Source organism: Dipodomys spectabilis, unplaced genomic scaffold (genome assembly GCF_019054845.1).
Source record: "Dipodomys spectabilis isolate Male_0828 unplaced genomic scaffold, ASM1905484v1 ptg000173l, whole genome shotgun sequence".
Lineage (NCBI taxonomy): Eukaryota > Metazoa > Chordata > Mammalia > Rodentia > Heteromyidae > Dipodomys > Dipodomys spectabilis.
The window spans coordinates 2,762,030-2,778,513 of NW_024870850.1; the positions used below are offsets into that span (position 1 = coordinate 2,762,030).

Sequence of the window (16,484 nt, forward strand, 5' to 3'; positions counted from 1 at the left end):
TTATTGAAACCTGCCGGACTCTATGGCTGTTATGGACATTGGGTGTATGAACTGACCCTCTGGGTGGGAATGCCCTAATAACTTTGGTAGACACCTCACTGGCAAGGCCTTTTACTGGTTATTTCACCACTCACCTGATGTGGCATCCTCTGATGCAATCCAGTTACATCATCCCAAATGAATTTCATCCAAATACTTTCTTGGCACAGACATTGAACCAAATATATCAAACATAATATTATTCCCAGGGCCTATCTGTGGTTTTGGATGAAATCATAGCTCCTGGAGTGAAGGAGGATCTGCAAACATGTTTTTTAATTCATATTTATCTTCTGGATAAGGCCTCAGATGCAAAGCCCCAGGAAAGTTTTACACATTCCTCCTGGGGAATCACAAGAGGCTCTGATGAAAGCAAGTCTACAGTACACATCTCTGTCAATAAAAAGACACATATGAACATATACAAAAATATGTGAAATATATGTACCTGACATTGTGGGCCTCACTTCTGGCCAAAATTTGAGCTTGGCAGATGCTTTAGGGATGTGCCCTTTGACTTTCACACTCCTTCTCCAGCTTCCTCTCTTTGTCAGGTCTTTGGCTGGCACTAGCTGCTTTTCCAGAATGAAACAGAGAGCACACATGGATGGAGATGTGATGATTGCTGGGTTTTTCCCTCTCTATGCTTTGGGAACAGATCGTAGTAAAAGCGATGCTTCCAACCATGAAGACTACAAACCGTAAGTAACTCCTCATCATTTTATTTCCATTCCTGTTTTGTTCTCAAAATAGGCAATGGCTGAGGGAAGTCAGGTTGTGCACATAAATGCTCTCGCATCCTCTACCCTGAGCTCCCATCTCCTACTGCACCACAAACAACTCAGCTTCATTACTTTATTTTGCATCTACTGTTGAGTGATCCTCTGCCTGCCGTAAGAGAAAACTCCGTTTTCCTTCCAATTAGCTTCTCTTTTCTAGGGCTGTAAGTTCTTCACTTTACTCCAGCATCCCTGCATCTCCTTCAGCCCAACTGTCATTGCAGAAGAAGAACTTATGTCCGTGGAACAAGTTCTGTAAAAGGCTGCAGGAACATTTCTTTACCCCCATGCCAGTGGCCTGAGAATTTTCCTTTAGGAACACCTATATTTTAAAGACATAAAAATTCTTGGAGGCTTGTGGCTCATGCCTGTAATCTTAACTAACTACTCCAAGGGGCTGATATCTAAGGATTGAGGTCTGATGCCAACCTGGGCAGGAAAATCCATGAGACTTTTATCTCCAATTAGCCAGCCAAAAGATGGAAGTGGTGCTAGTCCTGAGTGAAAAAATCTCAAGGACAGTGTCCAGACCCTGAATGCAAGCCCTAGGACTGCTGCATGCAGGCCTGCACATGCACACACATGCTCTATAGAAAAGTAGTTACTGTTTCAAACTAAGCCCTGGTGTTCATGCCATATATGCTCCACAATCTGGCTGTTAGCAGACAGAATAGTTTTATCAAGCACCCCTTATGGGAGAATTTTATCTACCCAAGACAAGTTCTGCTTCACTTGTGCACATGAATATCCTTGGGTTTTGGTCTATAGCAGAGGTGCCAATAATAAATGGTTACATAAAAGAATAAAAAGAAAAATGCCAAACAGAACTTCAAGTATTTTTTAGCAGCCTATTTGATACCTATTGCAAGAGAAAATGTCATTGCTCTTATCATGTCCATTCTTTTTTAAATGCTGATGTGACAAATGTAGCCTGAGTTAGCAGCCCGTAGTTGGAAGCAGAGATGGCAGGGATAAGAATTACTCTCTTTCCTGTTACAGAAGGCATATGTCCTTAAGCATATGTCACTGGCTTATCTTTCTTTGTTTTGTACAGGTCCTGTGAATTCAGGCCTAGGCGCTGTCCCTGAGCTTTTTTACTTAAGGCTAGTGCTCTAACATTTTAGCCATAGCTCCACTTCTGACATTTTTTGGTGAATACAGATAAGAGTATAATAGATACCACTGACCAAGCTGGCTTTGAAACGTGATCCTCAGATCTCAGGCTCTTGAGTAGCCAAGACAGGCAGGAGCAACCAGTGCCTGGCTTAACTTCTTTTTCTTATGCCTCACTAGTTAGCCACATTTAACTTACTTTTCTTAGTTTCCCAATATACATCAGAGCACTTTTGCTAGTGTGCTAATATAGACACAATGAATATTATAGTTTCAGCTGATGGGCATTTCTTTGCTACCTACAGATATGAAGAGAAGTCTGGTACGGGTTAGTTTTATGCATGGTATTGACAGAGAGCAATTCTTTTTTTTTAATATTTTATTGTAAATAAAAGTGTACAGAAGGGTAATAGTTACATGAGTAAGGTTATGAGTACATTTTCTATCAAGAATTGTTACCCCCCTCCTTTTTTTCCCCTACCATCCCCTCCCTCCCAACCTCCCCACAATCTCCCCCACTCAATTTGTAAAGTTTATTTTCACCATAGTGTCTTGTATGTCTCATTGTTACAATGGGTCAACCTGTATTGTTTCAGTGTTTTGTTACTAACTTCCCCTCCCCAAATTAGAAAAAAGTATATACAAGATGCAGGGCACCAGAATTAAATACAGTGACAACAGGAGTTACACCATAGGGAAAGAACATAAAAAAGAAAAAAAATCACATAGTACAAAGAAAAAAACCTCCTGTCCCTGCCTTGGGGATCATTTATATGATCATCTTGTATGGTCATACATACGTAGCTGTTGACCTTTTCTGTTTGTCTGGAAAGATTAACCTAGATGTATACTAGTTATTGCAAATTATGGAAACCATGGAACCTGTGTTTACAGAAAGCAATTCTTATTCACAAGGTCTTTTGTAGATAAATGGAACATTGCCATTAGACATCATATTATAGCAATGTTTCCCAATTTTTATACAATATGGGACTTGTGCCAAGTATGATTCATATTGTAGTTCAACACTGTATGTTTTTTGATGTCACCTCCTATACTTATGACCATTTTTTATATCTTGTCCCACATCCTTTTTTCTCTCTCATATCTCTAATATTTTTTGTTCATTTTTAGCTTGCTGAGGTAGCTAGTATTATAGGCATGAGCCACCAATGCTTGGCTAGTTTTGCACTTGAATGGCTTTTGTTTTCAGGGTTGATGTTCCACTTGAGCCACATCTCACATTTAGGGGGCACATCTAGCTGCCTTTTCTGTCCTAGCTGCCTTTGACTGGGGATCATTAGATCTCAGCCTCCTCATCAGCTAGGATTACAGACATGAGCCAGAAGCACGGGTAGTTTTAATTTCTTGAACTATCTCCAATTGTTTTTTTTATATAATCACCAAAACTGCATTTTTTTCTGGTTGATGGATAACTCATTGGAGCTTTGATTTGTATTGCCCCAAGTGCTCAAATGGTTGAACATATCTTCTGTAGTCACTTTCCATTTGTACTTCACAATTTTTAAAGTGTCTGCTTTTATGTCTGTTCTTTAGTTGGGTTGTTTTCCTACTGGTGTTTCAATTTTACAATTATTTTACACTACGCTACTAATCTTGTGTGAGAGGAAGAGCTAGCAAGATTTTCAACCTTTGCTTGGCTGTCAAACTATTCCTTTCATTGAGCTGAAGCTTTTCACTTTGATGGAACCACAGCTACTTTACCTTTCCAGTACTGGGGGTGGAACTTAGAGCTTATGAATGAGGCAAAGATTCTACAATTTAGCCAAATGCAGAACTTAATTCCTGTTATTATTTTAAGAGCTCTTTACTTTCTATTAAAAGTTACCTGTTTCTATGTTTCCTCTCATTTTCTCTTACTACTTGCAAAGTTTCAGTCTCTTATCAATAACTGACCAGTTTTGAGGTTTTTTTTTAAATACAGGTTGAAAACTAGGGCATAGTTTCAGTGTTTGACACATGAATACCCAGTTTCACAGTGCCACCCCTTACTAAGGGTGACATCTTTGGTCCACATATTATATGGCAACTTCTCCAAGATTCAGATATCTTTAGTTGTTTCCAAATATTTCTTGGTCTTTTATCTCATGGACTGATGTTTTTATCACAACAATTGTTTTTCTGCTACTACGGCTCTGTAATATAATAGAAAAAAGTATAGTGCTACTCCAGTATTTTTCTTGCATCTTAAGAGCCCTGGCTAACTAAGGATTTTCTTTTCTATAAAATTTAGTCTTGCCTGTTCTATTTCTGTGAAGGAATTGATAGGAATTTTGATGAAAAGTGCACCGAATTTGTAGATGGTTTTCATAATATGGCTATTTTTACCATATTGATTCTGCTTATCCAGAATAAATGGGAGTTATGTGTTCATATGTGTAATTTTGTTGATTTTTCCCTTTGATTTTTCATGATTTTCACTTGAGCCTTATCACTTTTGTATGGAACCTCTCTTTTACTATTGCTACTGTGGTTTATTATCTAAATCATTTTCTTCTACTTTAATCATTCCTTTTACTAATTTTGGGTCTGTTTAGTTCTTTGAGATGCAGTATAGGTTCTTTAGTATCTCTACTCTTGATTTTCAAAAAGTGTTACAGTTTCCTTTTATTGCTTTTTCTGTATCTTTAGATTCTGATAAATTTTCATTTTCATTTGTTTCAAGGATCATTTTAAAATTTGCCTTAAAAGATAATTCATTTCAATGCCTATTAATCATTTAAACTGAATGCACTTATTTATAAAATTATTTAAGTAATTAAGGTTGAAAAACAATTCCTTTAATTTTCATGTTATGTGAATATTTTCCTGTTTTCCTTGTTATTGTTTAGCCTTACTATAGTATGATCTACATGTGTGCTCAATACACTTTCAATATTTTTAAAATCTGGCTGGATTTGCATGCTAACCCATGATCTCTCCTGGATGGCATTCAGAATGCTTATGACAAATACTCTGTTAGTGTATGTGAGCCTCACCTGATCAAAGGTGAAATTTAACTCTGATACCTTCCTGTAGATCTTGTCTGACCTCTACATAAAATCTTCAGCTATTATTGTATTTAGGACTATGAAAAAATCTGTTAATATAGTTAAGTGCTTGGATAGTGTGTAAATAAATATATACTTGGAATTGCTATGTTATCACTTCATCAGTACATTACAAACTTGTCATTTTCCTTGTTTTGATTAAAGTCTATTTGGTGTAATGTGTTATGGATACTCCTGCTTTCTTTTGGCCTTCATTTGCATATACTACCTCATTCCACTCCTTTCTTACAGTCATTGGGGGCCATTAATACTAAAGGGAGTTTCTTGGAATCAACATATCATTTGGAGTTTTTATTCATTCAACCATTCTATCTCTTACTGGTAGAATTTCCTGCCTTCCCATTCCCAATCATTGTTCACCAATCACTTCTCATTACTGCCATTATGTAACTTCTTCTCCAGGTCTATTAAGGCCTCTTCCACTCTTTCTCTTCTTCTAAAGTCTTCAGTGTTTGTTGTTGAGTTCAATTGTAATGTGTTTTGATTTCTGGATTATGAGTTTTCATTTGTCAGTTACAGATTTTTAGAAGCTTAAAATAGATGACAGTAAGCTTTTGAAATGATGACGACTATCCCTGATCATAAGGATGAAAGAAAAAGAGAAAATACACATACAGAGCTATGATCATAGTCATAAGGGAATGTACAGAAATGATATAATGAAATCTTTCATTTAAAATTTTAATGAAACCTTTCAGTTACTATTTCAAGATAAAATAGTAAAGACACACAAATAAAAACTGCAACAGCACTGTAATCCTCCCACCATTTGTAATATTTTATAACAATTTTTACATTGTTCTATAGTAATTGCTAGACAAAGATACAATAATTTTCCCTCTTTATATGAATTATGTGTATGTTTGACTAGCACATTTATGTTAGAACATTGTCAGCTCACATGTGTAGACACTTTTACCAGTAAGTTTTATACATTCTTGTACATTTTTCTTTTGCATTAATGGTTCTGTCTTTTGGACTAAAAGGCATACTCTAGTATTTCTTGTAGAATAGGTCTGGTGGAGACATATTCTCTTAACTGTGCTTCTCCAGGAACCTTTTAATTCTTTCTTCATTTCTAAATGGTATCTTTGATAGGAATAGTATTCTTAGTTAATTTATACATTTTTTAATCTTCTGTAAGATCTCCTACCATGCCATTGGATTCTATGGATTCTGCTGAGGAATAATCTATTAGTGAAACATGAATACACCTATGTTTTATTGGGTTCCATTTACCTTCTAGTATAAACAATCTTCTCTATATATACTTCACTTGTGAGACCTTAATCATAAGACAGCTTTCTGTAGAGATCATGGTAAAACTTGATTAACCTTTCATCTTTAGATATTTTACATTTCTATCCTTGTCTATATTATGAAATTTTAATTCTGACATTACTTTACTAGAACAAGCATTTGAACTTTCTGGCATTCTCAAACATTTACTGAATCCACAAAACACTGCCTTTTAAAAAATACTTTCAACTTTTGACAAAATTTTTCACATGTCTTCATTTAGTTGCTTCAGTTTCTTGATTCAGTTTCCTCCTCCATACATGTGTGTTCAATCAGATTTTCTTCAAGCTCTAACTTCACTAAAATATTAGGCTTCCATTGTGACACTTCCATAAATGCATAAAGTATATGTTGAACAGGTTGGTCCTCTGATTTGTATTTCCATCTTATCTCCATTGTTTCCTTTTAAACAATGTGTGGTTTCATTAATTCTTTAGAATGTGCTCTCTCTCTGTCTGTCTCTCTGTCTGTCTGTCTGTCTCTCTCTCTCTCTCTCTCTCTCTCTCTCTCTCTCTCTCTCACACACACACACACACACACACACACACACACACACACGCTTTCACATACAGGGATGACAGAAAAAAGTAACTGAATCTCTACTTCCCTGTATTCTTTCATTTTTGGTACCTCAATCTAAATATATTGGGAAGAATAGTGATCATTATTTTACCATGGTGTCCTTGGAACTAGGATTTCAATGTAAAGCTTAAAATTCTCATCTCTCTTGCTGAAGGTTCCTCTCACCATACTGAGTTCCTTAGAGTTGGATTCATCCCTTTAGTTACGCAATTAAGAATATAATCCCTTCACTTGATCTTGTTGAGATCTTGTTATGGTTGATATTGCAGGATGAACTGTTTAATATGTTAGATCTGTAAGCAGAGCTTCTATAGAATGTTCCTTAAATGACACTTTGCTTCTGAAAGTTTGTCTTAAATGATATGTTTGATAGCTAGACTGGCCTGTCATATAACCATGTAACATAAGGTGGGTGGCTCAAAACACAAGGTTTATTTTTAACATAGGTGGATCTAGTGACTGCAAGATAAAGGCAACAAAATTATTTGTTGTCTCATGAAACCCTATTACATGTTTAATGAACAAAAGCTTTTTGGTATGGTGCATGCAGTAGCAGGGAAAGCAAGTTCTCTCTCAGCTTAAATATGCTGAATCTCATTCATGACAAGTTCCCCTGATGTACTTACACAATCCTATGTACAAACATCAAACATTAAATTCACATTGCATCTCAATTGGAGGCAATATTTTAGTATATTAATTAGGAGAGAACAAAGAATTCAATCCAAGGTATTTTCACAATAAAAAAAGAATTCAGTCCATCGAATTTGTAAGTTTTGAAATACTCCTCTTCAATTTCTATGCTAATTATGCAGGATCTTCAAGAACTACCAGTTTGTTTTGGCCTTAGCTTTTGCTATTGAAGAGATCAACAAAAACCCTAATCTTTTACATAACTTAACTCTGGGATTTGATATCTTTGATTTTTACTTCGGAGCTTGGACAGTATTTAAGAATCCCTTCATTTGGCTTTTTGGGAAGGACAAGATTCCAAACTACTCCTGTATGAGAGACAGCAAATCTATAGCAGTACTTACAGGACCATCAGGAAAATCATCTGCCCAGATTGGGACACTGCTGGAACTCTACAGATTCCTCCAGGTGAGAGTGAGAGGAGTGGAGGGATATAAAATAATGTCTAATCTGGTGTCATTTTAAATATCAGAAGAGTATGAGAGGAAAAGATTGATTTATCAACATCTCAAATTTTGTGGTATCAAAGAGTAAGTATTCAAAGATAGTGGAATATCTATATCTCCAGTGTTTGAAAAAGGGCACAGAAAAATTAGAGCAGACAAAGGGATTATTTGGAGTTTGGGGCTTTATCAATAAAAATTAAGAAATGGAAAATGATTTTAACATGTGAAGGTATGTTGACTTGGGTGCTGGTAGGTACATGTATAATCTAGCTATTCATGAAACTTTTATCTCCAATTAAACAGCAAAAACCAGAAAGTGAATATGTAGCTCAAGTGTAAGAGTGACAGCCTTGAGGGAAATAGCCAAGGAATTGCCTGACTGCCTTGCATACATGTGTGTGTGTGTGTGTGTGTGTGTGTGTGTGTGTGAGTGTATGTGTGTATGTGTATGTGTGCACACACACACAACACACACATACATAATAATGTTGAAGGAAGCAAGTCAGGCTCAAAAAGAGAAAGGGGGCATGTGTCCTCTTATATGTGAACATTAGATCTAAAACATGATCATGAAATATGAAATATATGGAACATATGTATACCCATTTACATATATGTATTACCAGTCTGACAATAAACACAATATTGGATGTACATGGTGAAAATGGAATTAGGAAAGCCAGAAAATGGAGTGAAGTTGATATAGATGTAAGGAATTGATGGAAATAGTGGCAAATAAATCAATGTATAACTACTTACAATTTAAAATTTTAATTTTTTTCAAAAATGAAAACAAAGGCTGGGAAGTTAGCTCAGTGGTAGGAGTGCTGGCCTCGCATATATGAGGCCATGGGTTCAATTCCTCAGCACCACATAAACTGAAAGAAGCCAGAAGTGGTGCTGTGGCTCAAGTGGTAGGGCGCTAGCCTTGAGCTGAAGAACTGAGGGACAGCACCCAGGCCCAGAGTTCAGGCCCCACAACCAACAAAACAGAAGAAGAAGAAGAAAGGAAACAAAAACCTAATTTCTCTCTACTTCAACTGGATGGATGGCAATTTTCACATTCATAAAGTGTCCGCATTTCTTTCCCTGTAGTTTACCTTTGGGCCTTTTGATCATGCCCTGAGTGACTATAACAAGTTTCCTGATCTCTATCAGATGGCCCCAAAGGACAAATTGGTAGCCCCTGCTATGGTCTCTTTACTGCTTCACTTCAGCTGGAACTGGGTAGGACTGTTGACCTCAGATGATGAGAATGGTTTGTGGATCCTTCCTGAATTGAAAGAAGAGATGGCCAAGAACACAGTTTGTGTAGCCTTTGATCTAGTGATTCCAAATCATTCCATGTCACATATATTCAAAATCGTAGCAGTATATAACCAGATTAACAAATCCGCAGCAAATGTCATCATCATCTATGGTGACAGTGAATCTCTACTAGATTTAATGATGTGTGTTGAGCAAATTTTAATTACAGGCAAAGTTTGTATCATGAACTCACAGTGGCATTTAAAAATGAAAAGGAAATATTTCATGCTAGGTTCCTTCCATATACCTTTCATTTTTTCACATCACTATGCAGACAGTATTGGATTCGCAGATTTTATACGGAAAGTTAACCCTTCCAAATACCCAGAAGACTTTTACCTTGCCAGATTATGGTTTCTCTCTTTTAATTGTTCCCATTCCGAGTCTGACTGTGTGATATGGGAGAACTGTCCACAAGATGCCTCCTTGGAATGGTTGCCTGGACACATTTTCGACATGGCCATGTCTGAAGAGAGTTACAATATATACAATGCTGTGTATGCTGTGGCCCAGGCCCTCCACAAGATGCTCCTTCATCAAACAGAAATGCCATTCATGGGATATGGGAAAGGGATAGTACCTTCCCTTGCACAGGTAATGCTTCTGTATTGGATCCCAAACATCATGGGAAAGTTACTTTGTAATAGTGTTTTTCAAGGATGAAATGAAGTATTTACAATACTTTTTTTAAATCAAAGAGAAACTATATTTGTTTTAATGTCTGTAAGGTACTCTAGACCTGTGTCCATGTTCTTTCAAAGGAAAACACACCTAAGAAAAAAATACAATTGAAATGAAAGAAAAACAGGTCACTGGAAGGAAGAAGTATGTTTCATGTTTTAATCAATTATGTTTGCTATGATCTCTCAACCTGCTCATGGCTAAAGTTCTCAATATTGTAAACGCAGTTTCTCCCTCCAAGTTTAATAGCAAAATATGACCTGTTCTTTAAGTTCCTAAACCCTGATGAATAAATATTTCATAAATAATCCTGATTAATGCCACTTTAGGTAATGCAGCAAACTGAAAAATCCCTGAACACTCATAACATGAATAGCTGTGGCAACTGTAGCTAGGCAACTTAAGAGAATCTCACTCAAGTCTATTTAGGTTCATATAGTTTCTCTTGAAAATGGGTGTTTGGACCCTACCCATTATGACCTGGTTTCTGATATATTATTCTATTGTATTTCCCCATTGACTTTTTTTAATCTCAAAAATTTTATTGTAAAGGTGAGAACAAAGGAGAATATTCTTAGGAGAGGATCACATGGGCTAAATTGCTATGTGAATATGATCATATAACATGATGCTTATCAAAATGAACTCGAAGAAATGAAAACAAGTTCTTGTTTTTTGCTTTTTTTTTTACTGTACTGTTCCACATAGACTTTCTATTGTTCTATTTGTGATGTGTTTTACCACAGACATTCATTTGTCACACTTTTTCAATTGTTATTGTAAAGGTGATGTACAGAGGGGTTAGAGTTACATATACCAGGTAATGAGTACATTTATTTTTGACAGTCACCTCTTCCCTCATTTTCTCCCAGTTTTTCCCTCCAGACATCCCTCCCCTACAAGTTGTACAGTTTCTTCAACATACTCTCCAGTGAGTTTATCCTTTGTCCCACCATTTCTGTGATCCCCATATCATTCTTCAACAGATAAACTTACAAAAGGTACAGAAATCAAAAACAGTGACAAAGGAGAAAAAATTACCAAAGCTGAAACAACAAAAAAATTACTTTTTTGGAGTTCACATAGCTATTGAGCTTTTGTGATCCTCTCCTATGAATAACCTCCTTTACTCTGTGTCAGTGCTATTGAGCTTTTGTGATCCTCTCCTATGAATAACCTCCTTTACTCTGTGTCAGTGTCTACAGTCTTGTATAATTTATCATGTCCAAATGTGTTTTTTGTCTTTTACCATCCATTGTGTTTACTTGTCGATTTATAGGCACATTTTTGCTATAAAAAATTAAGGAATCCACACAATCTGTTTTTTTGTGTCTGGCTTACTTTGCTTAATATATTTTTTCCAAGTCTTTCCATTTCCTTATGAATGGTATAGTATCATTCTTTCTAATGGAAGTATAGAATTCATATATATGTATGTATGTATGTATGTGCATCATATTTTCTTTATCCATTCATCGATTGAGGATCGTCTAGGCTGATTCCATATCTGGGCTATGGCAAAGACTGGATTGTTTGTGGTCTATTAGATAAATGCCCAGGAATGGAATTGCTGGCTTATAGGGAAGCTCTATGTTCAGTTTTTTGAGGAACCTCCATATTGCTGAATGGTTGAATATGTTTATATTCCCAACAACGGTGTAGTGGCATTCCCTTTTGGTGAAATCCCCATTAACATGTTATTGTTAATTTTCTTGATTATAGCCATTCTAACTGGGGTGAGGAAGAATTCAATGTTATTTTTATTTGCATTTCTTTTATGGCCAGATATGTTGAACATTTCTTCTTGTGTCTACTGGTCATTCTTGACCCCTCTTCTGAAAAGTCTCTAAGTCTTAAGCCAATTTATTAGTTAGGTTGTTGTTTCTTGAGAGTTTATTTTGGGGGGGATTACTTTTTGAGCTTTAAGTATATTTTAGATATGAGGCCCTTTTCTGATGCATAACTGGAAAATATATTCTTCCATTTGGAGGGCTTTCTACGTATCTTTCTAGCTATCTACTTTGCCATGCAGAAACTCTTCAGTTTGATGCAGTCCCATTTATCTATATACTTGCTTTTGTTCCACTGTTTGCTATCTGTTCATCTTGAATTATAAAGCAAGGGTTAAAGATAATAAGGGGTGGCTGGGAAGGTGGCTCAGTGGTATAGAGTCCTTGCCTTGCATGCATGAGGCCCTGGGTTCAATTCCTCAGCACCACATAAGCACAAAAAGCTGGAAGTGGCACTGTGGTTTGAGTGGTAGAGCACTAGCCTTGAGCTGAAGATCTGAGGGACAGCGCCCAACCCCAGAGTTCAGGCCCTATGACCAGCAAAAAATAAATAAATAAATAAGGGGCTTTGCTTCATTCAGGTTTTCTCTCAAGTTTTGAGTTCACTTCAACGTAAGATATATATCTCTTTTAGCTGCACCCTTTTCTGAAGAAAATCCCATTGAAGAATCCTGCCAAAGAAAAAGTGATTGTAAAAAAAAGTGATGATAAAAGAAAATTAGAGCCAGAGTATGACATTATAAACATCTGGAATTTTCCAGAAGGCCTTGAACTTAAGGTGAAAGTAGGGAAGTTTTCTCCATACGCTCAAGATGGTCATCAGCTATCTTTGTCTGAAGATATAATAGAGTGGGCCATTGGAACTACAGAGGTGGGTTGTGTCTAAGTGTCATGATTTGAGCTACAAAGAAGTAATAAAAATAGCCCCTGGATTTTATGTTTATGTGGTTCACTAATGTCCTCACAATATATATTTAATTATTTTCAACTTGAAAGAAATTTTATTTATTGACTTTTGAACAAAAAAAGGCACAAAGTAACTTCACAGCTTGTTCAAAAATGATTTTTTCTTACCATAAACATAAATGACAGCTGTTATAGCAATTTTCTAACAGTGGGACAAAATAACTGAGGAATCAATTCTAGAGGATGAAAGGTTTATTTTGCTCATTTCGGTGCTTGTTTCATCAATGCTTAGTTGACCTGTAACTTAGGCATCTATGGTGACAAGAATCATTGAAGAAGCCTGTGTGAGAAGATCCTTATATCATGGAAATTGGAAAAGAGAGAAAGATATGATAGGGTTGCTTTATCTTATAGCATACTTTAAAAGCTTCAGAGAGGATTCTTCCTCCTTGCTCTCCACCATGTTACAGATGAGTAAGAGACAACATATCACGGTATGAATTCAAAGTAGTTCCATAGGGCCAGTCAGTAGAACTTACTTTCTCACCATCTATCTCTACCTTATAAAGGTGCTATACTTCTCAATAGTTCAATAGGCTAGAGATTAAGGCTATAGCACATAAGCCTTCGGTAATCACATGATGTGGAATCTATAACATCATTCAATTAACTGACTGGACTTATGTTCATAGAAATATTATGTCTAATAATCCAATTATTTAACACAACAGACTTTTTGGCATGTTAGGTAAAAGTATAAACAGTTACTGACACATATCTGGTCTTCCAAAGATTCCTCGCTCTGTTTGCAGTGAGAGTTGTGGTCCTGGATTCAGGAAATCCCCTCAGGAGGGAAAGGCTGCCTGTTGTTTTGACTGCACATCCTGCTCAGAGAATGAGATTGCTAATGGGACAGGTAAGTTCATGACATAGGGAAAAATTTATGCTGTCTCCTACTTGCCCCCAATCCAGACAATAAAAAATTGTGTTAGAATTTGATTCAAAGTCTACCTTCATTCAATTAGTAATTTGTGATAATGGATGATAGTGCTTCTTTATTAAACACAAATCATGGGTTATGAATTATATATAGGATTGTTTTCTAGTCTCTTGTATGCATGGCTATTTAACTACTTAGTAATGTAAGTTTAACTTCTATCATATTAAGTGCAAAGATTTTTTTAAAGACAGCGTCCTCATCTTCTTCAAAATTGCCTTCAGATTACAAAGAAAACACAGATCTTGAACATCTATTTCCTAGTCTCCCAGAACTGTTCCTCCAGCAAAGCAAGTGCTCTGGATTGGGTTTGGTATAAGAAACAGGCATAAGTGGTGTACCTAGCACAACTTCAGAGCTTAAAGACTGATTTGATTTTCTGTTCCCCACTTCCTTACAGGTGAATAGGAGAGACAAATATAACAACTATAAGAAAGGGCCATTGGGGCCCTATTTATATTGCACAGGGACATCAAGCTTTATTATCCACAATTTCGAATGAGGGCTTGGAATTGTAAACACAAGGCTCAGAATTATTATGGCAGCATTTTTATGGTGCTGAACATTGTTGTTAGGATATTAGAAATGTCAAGATATATAATATGTGTGATAGTAACTGTGGGTTAAAAAAAGGTTTAATGAGACTGAAAAAAGAGAATGTGGGAATGAGTGTGGGAACATGATAAATACATAAAAAATAATACTGAATGTATTTGATAATACTTGGTAATATTTAGTTTTATGTTAGAATTAGATCTAAGTAGGGATTTTCTAATTTCTTTTTAAGAACTGAAAAGGGACCAATGTTTATTTGGCTTCTTCTCCAGATATGGAGCAGTGTGTGAAGTGTCCAGATCATCAGTATCCCAATTCAGAGAGAAACCAGTGCCTCCTAAGAGTTGCAAGTTTCTTGGCTTATGGAGAACCCTTGGGGATGGTCCTAGCCTGCATGGCTCTTGGTTTATCTACACTCACAGCAGTTGTTCTTGGGGTCTTTGTGAAACATCAGAACACCCCCGTTGTCAAGGCCAATAATCAGGCCCTCAGCTATATCCTGCTCACCTCCCTCATCTTCTGTTTCCTCTGTTCCTTGCTCTTTATTGGCCGACCCAACATAGTGACCTGCATTCTGCAGCAGACCACATTTGGAGTTGCATTCACTGTAGCAGTTTCCACTGTCTTAGCCAAAACTGTAACTGTGGTTCTGGCCTTTAAGGTCACTTCTCCAGAGAGAAGGATGAGGTGGCTGCTGGTATCAGGAGCTCCTAAGTTCATTATTCCCATCTGTACACTCATCCAGGTGATTCTCTGTGTACTCTGACTAGGGATTTCTCCTCCCTTCCTTGACACAGATACACAATCGGAACAGGGCCATGTCATCATCCTGTGCAACAAAGGTTCCCTCACTGCCTTCTACTGTGTTCTGGGATATCTGGGCTCCCTGGCCCTGGCCATCTTCACTGTGGCTTTTCTGGCTAGGAACCTGCCTGACACCTTCAATGAAGCCAAGTTCCTGACCTTCAGCATGCTGGTGTTCTGCAGTGTGTGGCTCACCTTCCTTCCTGTCTACCACAGTGCCAAGGGGAAGGTCATGGTGGCTGTGGAGGTCTTTTCCATCTTGGCCTCCAGTATGGGGCTCTTGGGCTGCATCTTTGCTCCTAAGTGCTACATCATCTTGTTAAGGCCAGAGAGAAATTTTCTGCATGGCTTCAGGGACAAAATACATACTGGGAGAAATAAGTCCTCCTAAGATGAAACTTGTATGTTCAGTCAAATGTACAGAAGAAGGTCTAGATTAAATCTAAGCTCCTTTTCCCATTAGATATTAACTTATATTGTGGGGATCACTTCATCACTTCAATGAAGAAGTAAGTGATTGTTACCCATGTATCTAGTAATGGTAATGATACAGTTACAAGTTGTAGCCAAACCAGTTAAACTTGAATTTTATTCTGTATACGTCTGGTTCTTCCTATTACCTCTGCATTTAATTCCATCCTCTACACCAGTATATTTTCACTGTTGACCTGGGTGCAATTTTGCTTTCTAAATCATTTGTCTAAAAGTTTTTTGTGCCATTCATAGGGCTTTCATTTAAAGCTTGGGTACTGTCCCTGAGTTATTTTGCTCAAGGCTATCTTCACTTTACCACTTGAACCACAGCTTCACTTTTGGCTCTTTGGTGGTCAGCTAGAGATAAGATTCTCATGGAATTTTCTCTCAGGTTGACTTCAAACTGTGATCCCAATATCTCAACTTCCTGAGTAGCTAAGATTGTAGGTATTTTTCTATATTTTAAAGTATATTTACTTTCTGCCTTCACTGTTATCCTCAAATAAATTTCATTAATACTTTTCTCTTAACAAGGTTCTATGTTTTATATACTCTAGAGTTTAATAGTTGCTAATAGCTATATAATAGCTACATCTGCCTTTTGCAATATTACTCAATATGTTTCATTAGATCTCTTCACATTCTCTTTCTATTCCCTCTCTCTTTTCTTTCATCCTTCTTCTTCCTCTTTCCTCTGTTTTTTTTTTACTGTGAAAACACCGTACAGAGGGGTTACAATTACATGAGCAAGGTAATGAGTACCTTTCTTATCAAGCATTGTTGCCTCCTCCTTTGTTTCCCCTTCCCATCCCTTCCCATCTCCCCTCCCTGACTCCCCAATCCACCCCCACACCAAAGTTGTAAAGTTCATTTTTTGACATAACGTCTTGTATATCCCATTGTTGCAATGGATCCAACTGTATTCCTATTTAAACAATTTGTTTTTT

The 16,484-nt window shown here is 36.8% G+C and overlaps 1 pseudogene; it reads left to right on the forward strand.

Moving 5' to 3' along the window:
• Positions 1-642: 642 nt before the first annotated feature.
• Positions 643-15,454, forward strand: LOC122119899 (annotated as a pseudogene).
• The last annotated feature ends 1,030 nt before the right edge of the window (positions 15,455-16,484 follow it).